General features: G+C 42.2%; 1 long non-coding RNA gene across 2 annotated transcripts in view; it reads left to right on the forward strand.

Moving 5' to 3' along the window:
• Window positions 1–1,023: 1,023 nt before the first annotated feature.
• LOC125485241 overlaps window positions 1,024–20,443 on the forward strand; it is a 94,733-nt gene continuing 75,313 nt past the window's right edge. For both annotated transcript variants that reach the window (XR_007263979.1, XR_007263980.1), the window contains exon 1: window positions 1,024–1,093. This is a non-coding gene — a long non-coding RNA (uncharacterized LOC125485241). The remainder of the gene's footprint in view (window positions 1,094–20,443) is intronic.

The following is a 20,443-nucleotide window of genomic DNA, read 5'->3' on the forward strand; positions in this document are numbered from 1 at the left end:
GAAGGATCTAGGCCCGAAACGTCAGCTTTCCTGCTCCTATGATGCTGCTTGGCCTGCTGTGTTCATCCAGCTCTACACATTGTTATCTCAGATTCTCCAGCATCTGCAGTTCCTACTATCTTTAGGAGCATATTAGTTGCCTCCCCTTTCATTCAGGACACTGGTGTACAAGAAGGGGAATTAAAACAAACAAAATAACAACAACCACTTTTCAGCTGGAGAGAGAATGTTAGTGAGAAAAAAAAGGAAATTTTGCTGAACCTGTCGAGTGGCGTCAACAGTGAAACTTGCAGTAATTGCTCCAATGATGTGACTGATCGAATAATTGCACGAACATTTAACAACTTATTCTCAGATTTTCCAGGTTAGGTATTGCAGTACAACATGTATATTTAGCTTAAATGTTTCCCTTAAATTGTCACAAGTTAAGTAAGAGACATTGGCAGATAGCAAAACATTGTTATTGCACATTTTTAGTGGGCTCAGTAGTGCTAATTTTAATGTATTTTTCAATCACAAGGTACAATGTATTCTTTCAGAGAATTGTAGGGAGCGCTGCCTGGTTCACAGCTTATCAGCTCCCTGGTTCTGACACTGGGCTTATGAATGTAATATGATGTGGTGGAATAACACTGGAGGCAGATCTTTCAGAGGCCAAATAAAACTCTGATTTTATTGAACAGACAAGCAAAATTAATATATTTACAAAACAAGAAAGTGAATATCAAATTAAACCCCCCAGTCTCTGACTGAGACCATCTCCCAGTTAATTAAATACAGTGGGTAAAATAAGTACAATGGGTGACTGTTACTATACCAGTGGGAGGAAAAGAGAGAGAGAGTTACCTGTTCTAATCCACTTCCCTTCCTTAGAGGTGACTTACACTGTTGACACCAAACTCCCCTTCCCTGTCTATGACTAGCCCAGCTGAGTTAGAGACCTTAGGCTCACCCCTGGTGTGAAAACTGCGATTTCGACTGGCTCTCACCGTAGTTGCTTGTCATAGCTGGGGCTCCGTGAAGGGCAGCGGGTACTGATAATAGTCAGTCAGGTGCTGTCTGTCGATGTGGTTGGACGGGTGGGATCGGCCTGGTGAGTACCCTGGCTTTTGTCCTCCTCCTGGTGGTTTTGCGAGCGGGTTGTTGTTGTGGCTGGTGGAGGATGTTGCTGGTGTTGCCCCGGTTGGTGTGTCGCATCTCAGGAGCCTTTGGTCACCTCTGGACGTCGAGCGGAGGTTTGTAATAACAAGGTGCAGAGCTGGATGAACACAGCAGGCCAAGCAGCATCAGAGGAGCAGGAAAGCTGATGTTTCGGGTCTGGACCCTTCTTCAGATGCTGCCTGGCCTGCTGTGTTTGTCCAGCTCTACACCTTATTATCTCAGACTCCAGCATCGGCAGTTCCTACTATCTCTGAATGGAGGTTTGTAGTTAGTTTTCAGTAGTTGGTTTTGTAGTACTGGTTTCGTGGTGCCCCACTCACAGTGTAGGATTCTCACTCTCTTTTCTTGCTTCTCTCTTGTTTTTACTTGGCTTTTCGCTGCACCTTCCACTTCACTCTCTCTTGTGCTGGGCTTGGGGTCTCCAGTTATACCCCACTGCAGGCCTCCCCCTTATCTCCTGCCAAATCTGTGAGCTATTGTTCCTCTTTTCAGGGTTGAAAAGGTTTCCTGAGTACTGGAGTGACTGATAATCGTTTCTCGATTGGAAAGAATGGTTTTGATGCGATTGGAATGTCTGGCGTTTCCTATGGACTGGTGTCTGTTCAGTTCGCATAGTGGTGTGAAGGTTCCAAGGTGAAACAGGTTTTCATGTAACTCAGTGGTGTGGAATGTTCGGCACCTTTGTGCCTGAGCACTGATTTGGAAGTGAATGGTTTGATACCTGTGTAGGCTCCAGAGGATCTGGAATTGTTGAGGTTGTTATTTCCGGGAGGCTGGCTTGCATTGTTTTAGCTGAGGCATGAATGGGAGGTTTTCCTTTTAGTTTCGCTTAGCTAGCCCCTGTCCCAGACATCTGCCCCTGGGTTTGTATATTCCCCAGTCTCTCCCAGCCAGCCTTTTCCTGGCTCCGTTGCAGCCCATGGTTCCTGGAGTCCCAGTGACTTTAATCCAATATACTATAATTCCCATAACTTCTCCCTTGAGAGGGTTTTTAAGTCCAGGGTATGTCCAACAACTGATGGGGATTTTTGGCCCACCTTACAGAATGTAAATAATTTTCCATGAATTTCAATGGTTTATTGGAAGAAATTTGAGGGAAAGTCGGTAATACAAGTGAAAATATATTTAGATTTATGATAATTAGATTGTTTGGGACATATTAAATAATTGATCAATGTGACATTTGCTTTGTTTATCTTATTCACTGGTTATAGTTTGGGCATTAGGCTTAACAGTGGAGATGTGCAGCTAACGGTTTCTTGTGAAAGTGAAAATGAGGTAATTAATTACATTAAAAATTATTTCATTAAACTAAACAAAGGGAAATCTTGTCAATATTACCAGGTTATTTTCTCCACTCTGTGAAACTGTTTGTTCCTGCTGAATTATGATCCAATCTCTCAGCTCACTCTCTATTGTGATGTCCTTGCAATTTATATTACATATTGATGTGCTCTTTCATATGGACACACAGACAGGTTGCTTGCCATGTTGCCTATTATGATTTGTCTGAGGCAGAGGGTGGGGCCATCTTGTGGTATGGCATATTGAGACGTCAATCTAACACCTACAGCATGTGCCAGGTGGCTGCATGGTAAAACCATTGAACATTTGTTCGATCAAATAGCCATGATGCAAAGTGGGTGTGGGCTAGTCCTCAGTCCAGTCAAGGGGAGAGGGGCTGCTGTTGGTGAGGGGCACAGTCCACATATGGTCCAGGGGCTTAGCCACAGTCAGTTGTCTGCTCAGCCCATCACTGTTAGGGGATACTTCTGTTTATAGGCCGCAGAGTGGGCAATAGTCAGTCCTGTAGAGATATTACAAGCAGTAGGGGAATCACAACAGACCCGGGTAGGCGTCATTAAGGCGTATTTCTGGGACTCAGGGGGCAGAGAGGAAAGTTGTAGGAAAACTTCAATGTGCTAGATCTGGACCTGGGGGCTGTTAGGGTAGTGCGAGGCAAAAAGGGAGTTGAAGACTCTGGAGAGGTATCTGGCAACCTGGTGCTGATTGACTATAAGCTCATTGGAATTGGAAGAGACAATGACCAGAGTAGGTGGAGTCAGTTTCAGATTGATGGGCAAAAGTGCAGGATCCACATCTGCTGTATGCTATGATAGTAGGAAATGTCAGCCATACCGACTATGTGCAGAGGTAGGGAGGGGATAGATCAGTCCAGGGAGGACGGAGAGGTCAAGGGGGCGGGATGAGGTTAGTAGGTAGGAGATGTGGGTGAGCCTTGAGGTGGGAGGAGGGGATGGGTGGGAGGAAGGACAGGTTAGGGAGGCGGGGACGAGCTGGGCTGGTTTTGGGATGCGGTAGGGGGAGGGGAGATTTTGAAGCTTGTGAAATCATTTGGACAAGGGAGGCGCAGTTGTAGTATGGCGCACTGACCTCTACATCACCGAGGCCAGGCGCCTACGCTCCGACACCACCTCCTACCGCCCCCTTGATCATGACCCCACCCTCAAGCACCAAACCATCATCTCCCAAACCATCCACAACCTCATCACCTCAGGTGACCTCCCACCCACAGCCTCCAACCTCATCGTTCCCCAACCCCGCACCGCCTGCTTCTATCTCCTTCCTCCCACCTATCCCCTCCTCCCACCTCAAGCCCCACACCCATCTCCTACCTACTAGCCTCCTCCCGCCCCCCTTGACCTGTCCATCCTCCCTGGACTGACCTATCTCCTCCCTACCTCCCCACCTACACTCCCCTTTACTGGCTCCATTCCCGCCTCTCTGACCTGTCTGTCACCTCTCTGACCTGTCTGTCTCCTCTCTACGTATCTTCTCCTCTATCCATCTTCTATCCGCCTCCCCCTCTCTCCCTATTTATTTCAGAACCCCCTTCCCCTCCCCCATTTCTGAAGAAGGGTCTAGGCCCAAAACGTCAGCCTTCCTGCTCCTATGATGCTGCTTGGCCTGCTGTGTTCATCCAGCTCTACGCCTTGTTGTCTCTCAAGAATGTTAAATGTGTTTGGAGGTGTAATGTCTTTCTCCATTGTAACTGCATTTAACTGTTGATACTTCTCCTATTTAAATACTTCACTTGAAAGCTGCTGACTTATTTTAAAATTGTTGATGCATCTGGTTTTGCTGTCCAGTGTTTTCAATTGAATGCTCATTTCCACTGTTAAATATTGAGACTTCATCAGCAAGTTTCTTAAAACACTATTTTTAATATTGTTTTGTTTTTGCATTATAGGATAGTGAAGATTGATTAAAAAGTTTGTTTTTCATTTGTAATTTATATTTAAAGGAACAAAGATTAATTTCTAAATAAAAACCGAAAGAACTGCGGATGCTGTAAATCAGGAACAAAGACGAAGTTGCTGGAAAAGCTCAGCAGGTCTGGCAGCATCTGTGAAGGAAAAACAGAGTTAACGTTTCGGAGCCCAGTTCTGAGGAAGGGTCACCGGACCTGAAATGTTAATTCTGTTTTTTCCTTCACAGATGCTGCCAGGCCTGCTGAGCTTTTCCAGCAACTTTTGTCTTTGTTCAAAGATTAATTTCTGTCTTCTTATGTTTCTTTGTGCAATGTTTTAAAAATTTCTGTTAACTAATGTAAAAGAACTTCTAGATGTTTCAGAATTATTCATCTATTTGTGTTGGAAAAATGTGCTTAGAAATCAGTAAAAAGAAAGGTACAGGAACCAATTTTAATTGTGCCTAATGAGCAAGCAACTTTGAATTGGAGAAAAGATTTGAAGATTAAAATGCTGAAAAGTGTAGAATCACCTTTTTTTTCAAGTTGGAGAGAAAGACTGTAACTTTGCATCATTCATATCTTTTCAGCTTATCTCTTTGAGTTTTGTATCTTTTTAAACTTTAAAAAATTTGCATTGTGCTGTTTTGATCTTTGGATACACAACAAAAGTTTATTTTTTCACAAAACAATGACTTTTAGCAAACTCTTCTTCTTCTGGCTTTCAGTTTACACTCTAATTGGAGAGGGCCCTCACTTAAAGTTGTGTTTAAATTCCTGAAAATCATGACTTTAAGAGAAAATACTTAACGTGAAGTATTGATTCCTATGACAATTAATGTTGAAGTTAGATTTGGGTTCCACAGGGTTTTCCTTAACAGTGAAAAAATATTAGAAAATTATAGCTGTATTTTCTAAATTGACAGTATCACTCCTACTTTAGCAGAATTCCGATATTGGTAAATGAATGATAGAGAGTCAGTTGTGACTGGATTAACTGACATGTCCTTCCACTTGCCCCTTCCCCGTTTCCTTTCTGTAATGTTGGCCAGGGATCCCATGGTGGATTGCGGTTTGAGACTGGTGGTGAAGCACAGAAGAACTGTTGCGTGGTAGGGATTTGGGCAGAGGTGGGATTGGGGGGATGGTTGGAGGTTGTGGAGGGTGATGGCTGCTTTGGTCTAGCTGTACTGCATTGTTCCACTGTCTGCAAGCCACAGCCTACCATGAGGGCTCTGCCATTCCGAATACCACCTCAAGGAATGGAAGCGTGGGGAGAGGCGCGCTGCTCATTTGAGAAGTTGCTGGTGTACCTAGAGGAAGGGAGGACTGCTGAATTGAAAGTGACAAATAGCTTGAGGCCCTTGGGGAGAGAAGGCAGGCGAGGCTGCTGAGTTCGATTCTGTCAGATGCCCGGTAAGTTATGGAGGGAGTACATTGAAGAGCTTGGAGATTTCTGGAGCTCTGCTGGTCGGAAGGGACAGCTCTATCATGTTAGGGTGGGTCCTCAGGGTGGTGGTGGTTTGCACAATTTCTCAGGGGTGGTGTATTGTCTGGCAGTGGTTGCAATCTGACCAGGGTGAGCAGAGACTTTGGTGGGTAGTCTGGGCTTGGTGAGTATGTCTTCACTGGTGAAGATTTCAGGCAGTGATGCAAGTCCATACTCTGGGACTGACCTCTGATGTGGGAGGGGAAGAGGTCATTCCCAAATGGCACCAGTCAGGCCAGAGGTGATATTGCAAATTTCACAATGCTCAGTGAGATTTGTCATCCCAAAATCTTAGTGATGTTAAAGTGAAGCAATGCTAATAGGGACAGCACTAAACGTGGTTTAATGAGGTTCTTAGCAAGTAACTATTTGACAAAGATTTCTTCCTTGAATTTTCATAACAATTTTAAATAATTAAAATGATGCTCATTCACTCAATATAGTGATTGAAGCCTTCTTTTCTTTTATTGGCATAGGATATTTTCTTTTAATGTAAGAATTTCCACACTTCCTCCAAGGGATTTTACTTAGTTCAATTATCTGTTATCAACTATTTTATCAACTTTATTGATTTTTAAATTTTCTTGTAACTTTGAGAGATTTTCTGTGGTTTTCTCTTGTTTGTTTTTTGTTTTGTTTTTAGCTATGTCTTACTGCTTTGAACTTCTACAGGCAGGCTGAGTATTGCTATTGCTTCTGCAACCTTTCTAATCACTGTCTGCTGCTTTCACAGAAGCTGACTGGTCTTTGTGCTTTTAAGCTGCTGAATATTGAAAGATACACTCATTGATTTCTGACTTGAATCTTTTTTTCCTTCCTCTTGGATGGCTGTAGCTTTTGTATATGTGAAGTTCTCTTCTGGCTGGCACTCTGTTAATGAAATCTGCAATTCTGTTCACCATGGATATGTTGTGGCTGTCTCCAATTCACACTTGGAACACTGCTATACTGATACTTAAAAGCTGGTTAACCTCTCCCAGGAACAATATTTTATATTCCAACCATAGACTATGTTGTGATATCAGTTAATCCAGGTACTAACTACCTTTTATACAATATCCCTCATACCAAGTAATAACGTTGTAAATCTATGCTGCACTGCCTTAATGTTAAGCATATCTTTTCCTAAATGCTGAGACCAGAATTACACAGTGTTCCAGTTGTGGTCTTACCAAAACCCCTGTTGAATTTTATCAATACTTCCTTAATCCTGTACTCCAATCTCCTCACAATAATAGCCAACATGCCATGATTTTTGGACATAGTAGGAACTTTAGCTGCTTCTCATATCTTCTTTCTTCCTTGTACAAGCACATCCAAGTATCATCGTATGTCAACATTTACAAATTTAACATCTTTTTAAAAAATACGCTGCATTTTTATTCTTATGACCAAAGTGAATAACTTTACACCTCAGTGTCCTTGTTTGAAGGCTATTTTCTATGTTTGCAGAACTGTGTTTGAATTGAGAATGACTTCTGGCCAATTTTCCCCTTCCAAGTGGCTTTATTCAGTGAAAATGTTTCCTATGGTTATTATATAGTCTCTGTCTTGTTTCTGATTGCAGTATTATGCTGTTTGGGACACAGTATAGACACTGTCCTGATGCTGCAGCCAGCTGTTCAAATATTCAATCTGTATCCCAGCAACAGTGCTCACCACATGCTTTTTAGTAATGCAAATTTGATGTACTTTCTACCAATGTTCTATATTTGAACGAGTTAGAAGAGCCTCTCTAGGCATTGTAGAAACTTTGCAATACTAGAATTCCCTAGGTACTGTGATATTGCTAGGTAATAATTGTTCATTTCTGTAAATTGAGTTTCTAATTTATGTTGGTGAGTTGAATTGCTTTAGTCACTCCCTAAGTGTTTCTGTGGTAATGAGAACAAGTCTTGTTGCTCTTTTAGAAGCAAACTATCGAGGTGTTGAACATAAAACTGTGGGGAGTTTAATTTCCTTTAGTACTACATGTATAACTGCATTGGATGAAATTCATCTCTGTGTTACTTTGACTAGGAGAAATCTGCACATGGGAAAGATGTAACACATTTTATGTGCTACATAATCACCGTTAGTGCATCAGTGTGCTGTTAGGAGAGATGTCATGATATCATTGATGTATCATAACGTGGTCAGAAATCACACAACACCAGGTTATAGTCCAACAGGTTTACTTGAAAACATAAGCTTTCGGAGCCTCACTCCTTCTTCAGGTGTTAGTAAGAGAGCTCCAAAATCTTGTGTTTTCAAATATACCTTTTGGACTATAGCCTGGTGTTGTGTGATTTCTCATCTTGTCCACCCTAGTCCAATACCAGTATCTCCACATCATGGGTATCATAACATGTGACGTGAAGGTATAAAGATCTCTTGTACTCCATCTTACCTCAGATGACTTGTAATATGATACTCTACAATAAACAAGCTGCCTTATCATAACCTAATATTAGTCTAGACATGTATGTGCCTGAGAATTGTAATATTTATACATAATAGTTGGTTGTAATGTATGTCTGTCAGGTTCTTAAATGTCACATTATCCACTCTCAGTTTTTTACGTTACTGGAGACAACATAAGCTTTGCCTGTCAAAGGCAAACTCTCACAACACCATGGTAGCATGAAGTACTCTGAAATCTCAATGGAGATATTTGGGTTTGGATGTTACTATTTTGAGGCAGAGTGTGTTTTCGAGTGAGATTTATAGCGTGGTTTTCTTACACAATGTTCTGCTCTTCGCCTCATTAATTTTACGGCCAGGCTCTAAAGTGCCCATCTCATACAGCTGAATGGCAGGAAACACTGAGGTGCCAGCATGGTTTGGTGTTTCTGCAGTTGGCATAATATTTAGCACCCAGCTGCACACCATTTTAGGTGTTGCAGACACAAACTGTCCTTCAGACTTTGGTGCTATTGCATCCACGTACAGGAATAGCCCAGAAAAGGAACTTACCTCCTCAGTAAGCCAACTGGGACCTGGAGATGCTGGTGGGTGGGATGGTGGAGAGGAAGGCAGTGCTGTATCCTGCTGATGAGCAGAAGAGGCCACTTGACCAGACTGATCCAGCATGGAATGAGGTATTGTCTTGGGTCAATGTAGATTCCAGGTTATACACAGTGCACAGCAATGCAGGAAGAAGTGCACTCCACAAGAGTATCATCATATTCTCTCTGCTATCTCACACTCGAAAGGCCAGACGCTCTAACCCTGCCACCTCAAACCAAGGCACGTGACTGTAACTCTCAGTATTACATGTTTCATGCCAACTCAATGGCTCATATCCACGTCATCCTCCTTTACCACAAACCCTGCTCTCTATGCTTCCTGCTCACTCTCTGGAAACATCTTATCGCTTCCATTGCTCATGCATCACTTACTAACTGCTCTTCTGCCCAGTTCTAACATACTGTCTCCTTCCTTCTGTTTGAGTAAATTACTGCAGATGCTGAATTCTGTATTGAAAACAACAAATGCTGGAGATCACAATGGGTCAGACAGCATCTATGGAAGGAGAGCAAGCTAATGTTTCGAGTTTAGATGATGCTTCTTCATAGCTGAAGTGAAGTGTGGAGGAGGCAGCATTTTATGCTATAGTCTGTGGTGGCGGGGGTAGGTGTGGGGGTAGTGGGTGTAGGGCGCTAGCTGAGAAAAGACGTTGATAGTTCTGATAAAATGATCGGAATGTGAGAATGGCAGGATAATTGTGTATCGTCTCCCACCAGGCTTAAAAGAACAGGCAGTCCAACTGGGGTGGGGGGAGAGGAGAAAGGACATGATAACAGAATGTAACAAGCTAACAGAAAAGGAAGAAATGGGAGTTAGTTTACAATTTGAAGGTATTAAACTCAACATTAAGTCCAGGAGGCTGTAAAGTGCCTAGTTTGAAGATGAGATGTTGTTCCTCCAGTTTGTGCTGTGATTCGCTGGAGCACAGCACCATACCTAGGACAGACACATGGGCATGTGAGCAGGATGCTGTGTTAAAATGACTGGCTACGGGAAAGTCGGGTCCTGCTGGCGCACAGACCTGAGGTGTTCTGCAAAACAGTCACCCAGGCTGTATTTGGTTTCTCCAATGTAGAATAGGCCACATTGGGTGCAGTGAATACAATGCACAAGATTGGAGAAGGTACAGGTGAAATGCTGCTTCACCTGGAAAGACTGTTAAGGCTCCTGGATGGTGAGCAGGGAGAAGGTGAAGGGGCAGGTGTTGCACCTTCTGCTGTCACATGGGAAGGTGCTGTGTGAAAGTGGGGTGGTGTTGGTGGTTGTGGAATGGACTAGGAAGTCCCAGATAGAATGATCCCTGCGAAATGCAGACGGAGATATGAGGGGAAGATGTGTTTGGTGGTGGCGTTCTGCTGGAGTTATCTGAAACCATAGAATCCCTACAGTGTGGAAATAGGCCCTTCGGCCCAACAAGTCCACACTGACCCTCAGAACATCCCACCCAGACCCATCTCCTCCCATAACCCACCTAATCTACACATCCCTGAAAACTACGGGCAATTTAGCATGGCCAATCCACCTAGTCTGCACATCTTTGGACTGTGGGAGGAAACTGGAGCACCTGGAGGAAACTCATGCAGACACAGGGAGAATGTGCAAACTCCACACAGACAGTTGCCGGAGGGTGGAATTGAACCTGGGTCCCTGGCGCTGTGAGGCAGCAGTGCTAACCACTGAGCCACCAGTCCACCCTTTTAAACAAAAAATGTGCATAGGAGATGGTGGAGAATGATCCTTTGAATGCGGAGGCTGGTGGGATGAAAAGTGAGGACAAGAGGAACCCGATCATGCTGTTGTGGGTGATGGGAAGGGGCAAGGGCAGAATCATGGATGATAGGTCAGATGCAGTAGAGCGCCCTATCAACCACAGTGGGTGGGAAACCAGTGTCATCGAAGAAGTCAGCAGCGTTGTTTTGGAAGGTGGCATCATCCAAACAGATGCGATGTAGTCGAAGGAGCTGGGAGAATGGGATGGATTTCTTGCAGGACGTGGGATGTGAAGAGCTGTAGTGAAGGTAGCTGTGGGAATCATTGGCTTTGCAGTGGATAGTAGTGGACAGTTTATTTCTCAAAATGGAGACAGAGAGGTCAAAGAAAGGAAGAGTAGTGTTGGACCTGGATGATGTGAAAGTTATAGAGGGTTGGAAATTGGAGGCAAAATGAACAAAGTTTTCAAGGTCCTGGTGGGAGCATGAAGCAATCATCGATGTTCCAAAAAATCTTTTCATCCCATCAGGCTCCGCATTCAAAGGATCATTCTCCATCATTTCAGATAACTCCAGCAGAATGCCACCATCAGATTGTTGAGGATAGTGCTTAGATTTATGAACTTGACATTGCAGTCCTGTGTAATCAGCTGGATGAGACAGAAGATCAACTTTGCAGTTACTCTTCAGAAAAGAAAATGCATCTTCATAATTAGCATCCTCAATCTCCTAGTCTATTTGCTGTCAAGTTTCCCACATTTTACTTTGTGTTGTCATTCAACAGATAAGAATTCATACTGAGCAATTTTGTTGTGCATTGTTCTCGATAGAGATGATGTGAGTTTATAGTTGTAGTTTGGTCTTAGACACGCAAGCCCAATCTTCATCTTCAAATCATGGTTTCTTTGCATCTGTCTGCTTGTTGAATTATACTTTTGTTTAGCTTATTGTTTTGTGATTTTCATTTTAACATTGCCATTAGATAGATTAAGAATACTCAGCAGCATGCCAAAACTACAACAGTCATAAATTTGGAGAGAGACTTTCCACTCAGCAAGTGAGGGATCAATTGATTTGTGAAGTAGGACATGACTGGATTGTTCAAATTGCTTTCTCTTCCATATAATGGCTCTCAGATTGCCTTTTATCACCTTGTTAAATCGTTTGGTGTCACCATTTGATTGTGGGTTGTATCATGATTTTAGTTTATAGGAAATTCTATAGCTTTCTAGGAACTCTTTGAACCAGCTGAAAATAAACCGCAGTCCATTGTCCTTAGTCATAGTTTCCAGCAAAACCCATTTTGTAAATAACTTATCATGAATGCCAATAACTGAATTGATAGTAATATAACTTGTTGTAGTGATTTCTGGCCATTTCGTATGTCGATCATGAATAACAAGCAAAATACATTGATTACCAAGGACCACTTGCATTTTCCATAAAATATCAACTTGGAGTAGTTGCTATGGTTTTGTTGATGATGGATTCAGTTGTAGATGTTAACAGAGTTTTCATTGTGCATGTGTTCTATATAATTTCTAATGGACTGTTCCATATGGGAAGCTATTGCTGACCACTAGGCTGCTCCACAAGAATACTATTCCATCCTAACACTCAGATGTCCTTCCTGAAAAAGGTGCAATACGTATGGCTATCATGCATTTAGGATAATTGTACTTTTGGTATAACTGGTCAAGTTCCATGTGCAATATCATTGTCATGAAGCAATGTGATTTCATGACATACTGTGTAGTACAAGATCAGTTTTTCTACTAGTTTGTAAGGCCGCTTGACTTTTAGGTAATGGCCTGCTTTCTATCATGTAATGCTGCTGATTCTGCCCTCAATTTCTCTCACATAACAAAATTCAGTCATGTGTGAAATGACTGTGATCACAAAGTCTCAATGATGCATGTTCTGTGCTAGCACTGATTCTGTCTGATAGTAATATGGTGAAGCATGTCAGCTTCTGTGTGTTAACCTGTAGGATACTCCAGCTGAAGGTTTGAACTGATAAAGGAGATTTGATCATCTGTAGATACATAGAAGTTGATGATGTAGATAACACTTAGTAATTGGCACTAATTTTCTATGCTAGATATACAGATCTTAATGTTCACAAGAATAATTGCATGTTTATTGTTCCTGTTCTCCATTAGAATTTCTGTGCTGAGTTTCTGACAGTGAGATGAATGCATAAGTATTGTGTGAATCCAACTCCAGATATTTCCTGATGCATCTGTTGGAGAACACATTACTGGATGCGGGTTAAAATGTATGAGGACTGCTGCAGTGTAGCACAACAACAGGCTCTTCGGTCCACCATGTCTATGCTGACCACGATGTCATTCTAAACTACTTCCATCTGCCTGCACATGGTCCATATCCCACTATTGCCTGTCTGTTCATGTGCTGTCCAAATGCCCCTTAAATGTTGCTGTCGTGTTTGCTTCTGCCACTTTCCCTGGCAGCAAGTTCCAGGCACTTACCACCCTCTGTGCAGAAACAAATTGACTTGCATGTCTCCTTTAAACTGTCCCTCTCTCACCTTAAACCTATGCCCCCTAGCATTTAGGAAAAAGACTCCAGCTCCATCCATACCTCTCATAGTTTTACTTTACTATAGCTGTTGTCACTCTGAGCTGTTGGTCAATCTCAGAAGCTGTTAATGTGCATTGGTCCTTGTTGAGCATTAAATTGAGTTGTGAAAGTTGAGTGCGCATTGTTAATTAAAGGAAGCAGGTACCAAGATTTTGACCCAGTAATAAATGAAACAATGACCATTTGTTTTGATATCAGGACATTTTGCAACTTGTGTAAACCCTCTGTCCTTTTTCTTTCTTCTTGGTTGAAGGGACCATAAATTAGATGATATTCTCATGAAAGCCTTGGTCAATTGTTATTGTGCAGGAGAGTTGTGCTGAGTTGTGCCTGCAGTTTAAAATCCTGATGTTGCCTGGGGTGTCAGTTTCCCAAAGCTGCTGTCAGTATCTGACAGCCACGGTGAGGATGTCCCTAACATCGCATTCAATCCATTAAGAAAGTCCTTTAATATTTAAAGATTTCGAGAAGATTTGTAGCTCAGGTTGTGAATGAGTTTGTAGACATGCTTGCCAAGCCAGTTGGTTTGGTTGCAAATGTTTCGTCACCCTGTTAGGTAACATCATTGGTGTGCTTCTGGTGAAGCATTGGTGTTCTGTCCCACTTGTTATTTATGCGCCTTTGTTTGTTGGGGTGTTTGGTACCCACTTCTGTTTCTGTTTTTCAGTGGTTTGTACACAGGATCTAATTCAATGTGTTTATACATGGAGTTCCAGTTGGAATACCAGGCCTCCAGGTATTCCCTGGCGTGTTTGGCTTGTGCGATTATGGACGTGTTGTCCCAGTCAAATTTGTGTCCTTCTTTGTCCGTGTGTAGTGAGTCAAGTGAGAATTGGTCAGGTCTTTTGGTGGCTAGTTGGGGCTTGTGTATCTGTATTGTCAGTTTTCTTCCGGGTTGACCTATGTGGTGTTTCTCACACTCCGTGCATGGTATTTTGTACATTACACTAGTTTTGCTGGTTTTGGATATGGGATCTTTTACGTTCGTCAGTAGCTGTTGTAGGGTGGTTGCTAGTTTGTGGGCTACCCTGATACTTAGGGATCTGAGTAGTCTTGTGGTCATCTCTGAAATGTCCTTGATGTACGGTAGGGTGATTAGTGAGTCCGGTCGTGTTGTGTCTTTGAATATGTAGTCCATATGTGTGGTCTTTCTATATGCGCTAGTCTGGAGTTCCCCACTGTTTTTGCGTTCTAACGTTATGTCTAGGAAGGATAGTCAGTCGTTCTCTTCCTTTATGAATTTTATCCCGGTAAGGATGTTGTTTATGTGTTGCTGGGTTTCTTCTAGTTTTGTGCATTTGATAATCACAACGGTGTCATCTACATAGCGTACTCAGAGTTTGGGTTGTGTAGTGGGGAGTGCTGTTCGTTCCAACCTTTGCATTACGGCTTCTGCAATCAGTCCAGATATTGGGGATCCCAGTGGCGTTCCGTTGATTTGTATGTATATGCTGCTGTTGGAGGTGAAGTGGGTTGTGAGGCACGGATCTAGTAGTTTCATGGTGGTGTCCTCACTGATGGTGTTAGTGTCTGGGGTGCCTGCCTTCCTGATTCATCCAGCAGTGTGGGAATGATCTCTTTGGCTAGGTCAATGGATGTGTGTTTATGTTTATGGACGTGAATAGTGCCGTTACGTCGAAGGTTAACATCATCTCATCCTCTTCTATCCTGGTGTCCTTGATGATATTGAGGAATTCTTGGGAGGAGTGGATGAAGTGGGTAATGTGTCAATTAAGTATTTCAATTTCTGTTGCAGTTCTTTGGCAAATCTAAACGTCTTTATATATAACAAATATATAAAACGAACGGAGACATTTAAGTAACAAGTGGGACAGAGCACCAACGCATCGCTGGAGGCGTTCTGACGATGTTACCTAGCAGGGTGATAAAACGTTTGCAACCAAACCCACTGGTCTACAACCTCGTCCTTTAATATTGTTAAGGAGAGTATTTTGAGCTCATTAAGGACCATCTTGAGACTTTGATAGGGGCACCGAGCTCTCTCTAGGCAGACCAAGTGAACGGAGCCTATCAAAAATGGCACTTTTCCAAACATTATAGAATTCCTTTGGAGTTAGTAATCATTGGATGAGACCACCTGGAGGAAAAGTTTTTTTTTCTTTTATCTATCCTAAAAAACAGGGCCCAGAAATAGAGAGCTATCCTAATCAGGCTTCCATGTTAACCTTCTTAAATTGAAAGATGAAACGAGATGCCATTCTATCTATAAGTGTTCTTGTAAGGGCTAACAGACAGCTTCCAGCATGAAGTAAACTAAAAGATGACCTCAAGCTCAAGTCGGTGGGAGGAGTGCAGAAATAACATCTTGGGTGCTTGTCCTGTGGACTGAGTCATTCAAACAAATTGTTGACTTAGACAATCAGCCACTAAAATATATTGACGAGTGCTCAGAGGGTTGGCCATTATTTCAAGGGGGTTGGAGTGTAAGAGCAGAGGAGTCTAACTGCGTGGGGAGGTGGTAATATCATTGGACTGTTATTTCAGAGACCCAGCTAATGTTCTGGGGAGCTGGGTTTAAATCCTGCCATGGCAGATGGTGGAATTTGAATTAGATTACAAAAAAGTCTGGAATTAACAGACTAATGATGACCATTAATCCATTGCTGATTATCAGAAAAACCCATCTGATTCACTAATGACCTGTAGGGAAGGAAACTGCTATCCTTGCCTGGTTTGGCCTATGTGTGACTCCAGACCCACAGCAATGTGGTTGACTCTTGACTGCCCTCTGGGCAATTAGGGATGGGCAATAAATGCTGCTTAACCAGTGATGCCCTCATCCCTTGAATCAATAAAGAAAAAAATCTACACAAGGTGCTGGTGAGACCACATCTGGAGTATTAAGGGCTGTTTTGGTCCCATTTCTTCGGAAAAGATATTTCATTGGAGATAGTTCAGAGAAGATTTACTAGGATGATACCTGGTATGGAGGGATTGTCTTATGAACAAAGGCTAAGCAGGCTGGGCCTTTACTCGTGGGAGTTTAGAATAATGAGAGGTGGTCTCACTGAAACATATAGCGTGCTTAGAGGACTTGACAGTGTAAATGTTGAAAAGATGTTTTACCTCAGGGGAGAGTTTAGGACAAGAGGGCATAATCTCAGAATAGAGTGGTGCCAATTTAAGAATGAGATGTGGAGGAACTTCTTTCCCTCAGAGGGTTGAGACTTTGGAACCCTTTGCCACAGAGAGCTGTGGTGTATATATATATTTAAGGTTGAAATAGATTCTTGACCAGTAGGGGAATCAAGGGTTATGGGGAAAGGGCAGGAAAGTAGACATGACGTATGTCGAATTAGCTATGATCCTATTGAATGGCAAAGCAGGCTCAAGGAGCCGAAAGGACTCCTCCTGTTCCTTTTTTTTTAATGGCCTTATGGTCTAATATGCCGGCTTCAGATGGAGGTAGACCGGGGGAACGGTTTCTTAATAATTCAATTAGAAAGGAGAAGACTGCTGCCTCAAGCTAAAGAGAAAACATTTGCTCTGTGCCTTCCATCTGTTTATCGTTTGAGATCAGTAAACACATCTCAGCTGTTACAGTCATATGCATTTTCCATTGATTTAGCTGAAATATGAGCTTACATTATGTAAGCTGTTACTTCATAATGAACTTAAGTTATTTTAACATTGCTTGTTTCCTTGATTGCCCAGTTTGGATAGTCTGTGATGCCTGAGCCTTAAAGCTTACAGGCACTCAGTGGGGAGCTAAGTGTGACAGCGTCACAAATTCACTTGGATCCCATGATCTTGGCCATTGGGGAAACAGATGTCAACAAGTACAAGGAGATTGCAAAGAGTGTGAGTGGTAAGTGCTCAGATAATGCAGGAAGTTGTCATCCTCTTGGCTGCAGAAAAGATGATAGGTCGAGACTGCTAAATGCATTTGGGAGATCACCTGAAAACAAGAAAGTCAGCAACTGGCAATGGGGTACAGCTGGGATTTTGGGTTCTGTGGTGAGTATCTGGAGGGCAGAGGAGAGAAATAAGTGACAGGAAGGATATGGAGTCTGTACCTCAGCTCTGGAACAACTAGTTAAGAAGGAGATACTTGGGGAGTAAGCAAGAATGAAAGAATTTATCCAAATCCCTAAAAGAGAGTAAAAGAATTTTACTTAAATACTTGACGACTCTCATGGAAAACTTGATAGATTCTTGCCACATCCTGCAAAGGTCCAGGAACAGAGCTGCGTGGATAAACAGATAACAAAAGTTGATTGGAAAAACAGAGCTGAACAATTGGCTACCTTCAAAGTAGAGAAGGTTTGGGCATATTCAAAAGGTAGGACAAACGAATCCGGAGGTCATTGAATGATTTCAATTGAAAATGAAACTGATTACAGAAAGTTCAGAAGGGAGGCAGAAAACAAAGACAAGTAAAGAGAGATTATGAAAAAGCCTCAAAAGCACCAGTATTATAAACCAGCCCATTTTAGTTTACTTCTAGAAACAATTATTCTGGATAAAATTAATAGTCTCATGGAAAAATGTAAATAGATTCAGAAGCAACAACGTGAATTGGTTCTGGAAAAATGGTCTAACTTGCTGGAGTTCTTTGAAGTGGTTGGAAGGAGGGTTGATGAGGGGAAGGCCATTCATCTGTTGTATGTGGACATCAAAAGGTACTCAGTCTAGTGCTACGCTACAAACTTGAGAGGAAATTTATAGGTCATAGAATAAGATAGAAAGTAGCAATACAGATATAAAGTTAGCTGAGGGATACGAAGCAGAAAGTAATGGTGAATGAGAATTTATCAGGCTGGAGGAAGGTTGGTTGCAGTTTGGTATTGGGACTTTTCCCGAGACATTGAAATTGTTCCCTGAAGACCAAGACCTAGACCACTTACAAGTTTGCTGATGATGGAAAAGTTGAAAATTATAAAACGTGAGGAGGACAGTGTCGAAATTCAAACAACATTGATATGTTGGTGGAATGGGTGGATAGGTGGCAGATCAAGTTCAGTGGGGAGAAGTGTGAGGTGATATACTTTGATTAAAAAAAAAGAAGAGGTGTAAAAGGAAGGGTACTATTCTGAAAGGTGTACAAGGAGCAGAGAGACCTGGGTGTATCTGTACTTAGGCCATTAAAAATAGAAGAACTGGTAAAGAGATATGTTATTAAAGCATTCGGTATTCTAGGCTTCATACATGGGTGCATTGAGTACATGAATAGGGAGGTTATGATGTACTTTTAAAAAACACTGGTTAGACTCAGCTGGAATACTGTGTCCAGTTCTGTGTGTCACATTATTGGCGTGAGGCATTGCAGACAGTGAAGAATAGCTTTACCATAATTATTCCAAGTTTGAGGCACTTGAGTTATGAGGAAAGATTGGAAAAGTTGGGACTGTTTGCCTTGGAGAGGAGAAGGCTAAGAGGACACTTGACAGAAGGCCTCAAAATCGTGAGGGATCTGGAGTTAGTGGATGGAGAGAAACTTCCCACTTTTCCCATGGTAGGGGAGTCCAAAACTGGAGAGCATAGTTTTAAAGTGAGGGGGGAAAAATTTAAAAGGACCTGAGGCACAACTTTTTCACACAGAGAGTGGCATGTATATGGAATGAGCTGCCAGAGAAAGTGGTCGTGGCAGGTACAATTACAGCATTTAAAAGACATTTGGACAGGTACATGGATAGGAAGTGTTTAGCGGGATAAGGATCAAACAGAGGTGAATGGGACTAGTTCAGTTTAGGAAACCTGGTTGGCATGGATGAGTTGGGCCAAAGGCTCTGTTTCTGTGTTGTATGACTCTGTGACTTGTAAATAGATTAAGTACTAGACGATGTAGTTTTAAAGTATTGTGTAAAAGAAGCAAATGCAAGATGAGAAAAACTTAAAAAAAGAAAGAATTGCGGATTCTGCAAGTCAGAAACAAAAACTGAAATTGCTGGAAAAACTCAGCAGGTCTGGCAGCATCTGTGGATAGAAATCAGAGTTAATGTTTTGGGTCCAGTGACCCTTCCTCAGAACATGTTCTGATGTTGCCAGTCCTGCTGTGTGTTTCCAGCAATTGCTGTGTTTGTTCGTGAGGAAAACTTTCTTCACAGAGTAAGTAGTTAGGATCTGAAAGTGAAGTGGAGACAAATCAATTGAGACATGCAAAAATGTTTTTGATGATTGCTTTTATTTAAACAATGTTCGGTGTTACAGGGAAAAGGTAGGAGATTGGCATGAATTTAAATGTTCAGTGGGCCAGTACAGATCCAATGGGCCAAATAGTCTCCCCATGTACTGTAAAAGTTCTGTGATTCTTGCATGATCTGTCAGGTACCACCATTGATCAGCTAATTTAGCGCCAAAGAGCAAAAGAAAATACAGTACAGGAATAGGCCCTTTGGCCCATCTAGACAATGCCAACATATGATACCTTTCTAAACTAAAAACCTTTTGCCTCTACCATTTGTATTGTTTTCACAAAACCACCCAATATTTGACAAACCTCATTGCTGCAAGGAGTGAAATTCACAGCTCAGTTTAGAAAATATAAAAAAAATCAACAAAGTATTCTTTTACATGAAAAAAGATGTAGGAAAATAACATTTGATCACTAGGCAGTATTGGGCTTTAAAGAATATAGCCTGCCTAAACTTAAACACTGTGAGATGACTGGTGATTTGGAAATCTCATTGATTTGGAAATCTCATTGATTTTTGCTGGTGATTCAGATATTTGTATTCAGAAAGAAAAATAATCAGAGCATGCAGTGATTAGTTGACTTTGAGCACTGCAGATTAGATCAAGGGAATGCATGTTTGATTAATTTACCCTGCGATACTCAATGCTGTGGATATCTGTCGCAGTACTGGTTCTGTCAGTTATTCCTATTTTTGCAGGTTGAGAGCAGACATTTTATATAGGACTCTTTATATGTGACATCATGAGATTCCATTCAACAATAGAAGCAAATGCATTGAGCACAGTACTTGAGAGTATAAGATATTTCCAAACATAAAGAAAACATGAGATCTGTATAATAGAGCATCATAGGAGCAGAGAGGCTGACGTTTCGGGCCTAGACCCTTCATCAGTAAAGGGGGAGGGGAAGGGGGTTTTGAAATAAATAGGGAGAGAGTGGGAGGCAGATAGAAGAGGGATAGAGGAGAGGATAGGTGGAGAGGAAACAAACAGGTCGAAGAGGCGGGGATGGAGCCATGAAAGGTGAGTGTAGGTAGGGAGTTAGGAAGGGGATAGGTCAGTCCAGGGAGGACGGACAGGTCAAGGGGGCGGGATGAGGTTGGT

This window comes from Rhincodon typus, chromosome 17 (genome assembly GCF_021869965.1).
Source record: "Rhincodon typus isolate 14 chromosome 17, sRhiTyp1.1, whole genome shotgun sequence".
Lineage (NCBI taxonomy): Eukaryota > Metazoa > Chordata > Chondrichthyes > Orectolobiformes > Rhincodontidae > Rhincodon > Rhincodon typus.